This window comes from Poecilia formosa, unplaced genomic scaffold, assembly GCF_000485575.1.
Source record: "Poecilia formosa unplaced genomic scaffold, Poecilia_formosa-5.1.2 Scaffold26, whole genome shotgun sequence".
NCBI lineage: Eukaryota > Metazoa > Chordata > Actinopteri > Cyprinodontiformes > Poeciliidae > Poecilia > Poecilia formosa.
In genome coordinates, this window is record NW_006799965.1 from 21168 (window position 1) to 23756 (window position 2589).

The 2589-nt window shown below is 36.8% G+C and overlaps 1 long non-coding RNA gene across 1 annotated transcript; it reads left to right on the top strand.

Moving 5' to 3' along the window:
* Positions 1–1000: 1000 nt before the first annotated feature.
* Positions 1001–2338, top strand: LOC103135475 (uncharacterized). The gene is made up of 2 exons (XR_475937.2): positions 1001–1091; positions 1974–2338. It is a non-coding gene; the product is annotated as an uncharacterized LOC103135475 (long non-coding RNA).
* Positions 2339–2589: the final 251 nt, after the last annotated feature.

Below are 2589 nucleotides of genomic sequence, written 5' to 3' on the forward strand. Positions count from 1 at the left end.
AACGTAGCATTTAAATACTCAACACTGAGACTGAATCAAAAGATGCTTTAACAAATTGTTAGATCAAGGCCATGCACACTTATGCAACAGTCATTTACTGATTTTTTTAAAATTCTTATAACAGATGTTTGTTTTTTTTTCATTTAAATTATACAAGATGGATTTAACATTGTGCATGGATATCATTTTGAAATAAACTTTTATAGTTTTGTGATTTTTACATCTGAAGGTCCTGATATTTTTGCCTTAGACTTTTGATGGCACACCACACAGGCAGATTTAGATTTACAAATTATTTTCATTCTACCAAGAAGATTGTGTTTAAGAGAAAAGCACATAGCTACGTATCTTCTGAAAAATAAAAAAAAGAGAATTTGCAAGGGGTATCTTTTAAAAACAAAAAGAAATAATTTGGTTTCATTTACGTTTTATTCAAAAAGGGCATTCCTAAAATAATTTATACACTTCTTGATAATCATTGAAAAGATAATTATTGACATCTTTGAGTTTGGAGGTGCTCCTTGCAATCATTCTAATCTTTAGCTATTTCTGTAAATTATCTATCAGATTAAAGTGGGAACTCTAGCTTAGCTTTTCCAAAATGTTAGTAGTACTGCCAGTCGAGAGAAACGCGTATTAAAAAAGGAATATTTATGAGAAGTTGCAGAGATGTGAAATGCTTTAACCATTTTGAGCCTTCAAATTCTCAAATGACCATTTCTTTTTTTCTCTCCATTTATTTCTTTCATGCTTTATTATTGTAGATGTCAAACTCAACACTAGGGATGAATAAAATCCTCTTAGAGAGGGGCATTTGGCTGAGGTAAGGTGGGCAAAGTATCCGCCTTACATGCCTCCAGGGCGGCTCATAGGTGATGGTCCGAAAAAAAAAAAAAAAACACGTCTGACCAGGAGGACACCCTGGGGCAGATCCTGGAGAGGTGGGAGAGATTAAATTTCACAGCTATCTTTGAAAAGCCTCTGTATCCCTCAGGGAAAACCTGGTGGAGGTGGCGAGGTGAGGGAGGTCCGCAGACTGGGATGTCAGGGCGGAAAGATGTTGACATCTTTGAGTTTGGAGGTGCTTGGAGGTGATTCTCGTTTATTGCAACATCTGTCTACAGCAGAAAAATTATGTGGCTGCATTCTCACTGATGACTAACATTTTGAATCAGTTACACTGAACAATTGAGAGATGTCAGTCGATGAGATCAGTTTTGTTCTCAACGTGATGAATTTGTGTCAGTCATTCAATGAATAACTTGTACAGTAGGTCTGAAGTAAAGACAATGCGTGTCAGAAGTAAAAGTTTTTTTTCCAGTTTTCAGCTGATCAAGGAATAAAATTGTATGCAAAATTAAACATTACCAGAAAACTAAAAAAAAAAAAAATCCAACTAAGCAAGTGATGCAAAATGCATTGTTCTTCATGCTTGCTGGCAAACTCACATATTCGCCTTTAAACTCGAGTCCAGAAAATAACCTTGACAAAAAAAGAATAAGGTAATGATAAAAAATTTATGAAAGTAAATTATTCATCCATCTGCAACAGCAACCCTGCCTGTCAATCCAGACCCCGTACAGCTGTCTAGTCAGATAGAGGGTAGCAGGGATGACCCTGTCTGCGTTGTCCAACCAGGAAGTGTGAATTGTTGGAAAAGGTTATGCTGCAGGAGGCGGGGCTATTTTGTTACAGACTGTAATTAGACTCATAGTTTTGCATGCCACTACATGTCACACACTTATAGATGTACATGCATTTGAAATATTTTTTTTTTGATATTCTGTAATTGGTATAATAATGGATCCCCATGAACATACTTGATGTGGCATTTCATGGAGTGACCAGTCATTTTTCTTATTTGGCTCACAAATATAGGTTAAAAACTAAATGTTAACCCATTTGCGGATGTTTCCCCGGAGACGTCGATTGGATCGTTATATTCTTTATTTTTATTTTTTTTGTGGTTTCAGGAGCTGAGAGGACACCGCCACCGTTTCCTTATCATGACATCTGCCTCACTCTTCCCGAGGGTCAAGCCAGGACTGCAGGAGGGTTAAGGAAATACGTGTTATGGTCACAGAGTTTAGCTAAATGGGAAAAAGATGCTGGAGCAAACTGAGAACCAGATAAGGGCAGGTTCAATGTACCTGGCTCTTCTCAGAACTCCCTTCTGTAGGTTTAAACCACATGCTGATTATATATACGCAAGACTGTTATTTTTATGTCTTTTTCACAAGACTGGGGGTTAGTTTACATTAATTATCATATAGCATGTCATTAATGACTGATATTTTTTGCTTACTTTATGATACCCATTAAAAGTACATGTAGGAGTTGGTTGGCTCATTCTCTCTCTCTCTCTTTTTTTTTTTTACACAGTCTGTTGCATTCACAGGATCACCAAAAGAAAAATAAATAAATAATAACGAAAACAAGGAGCGCATATATTTTGTCACTAAATATTTCATCATAAGGACCAACTTGCATTCGTCAGGACTCCAGACATTCAAGCACCGCCCGTGAAACATACAGAAACACAGGATCTGCAGTGTGTGGTTTCTGCGGTCTCCACTTTGTTTGGCAGGA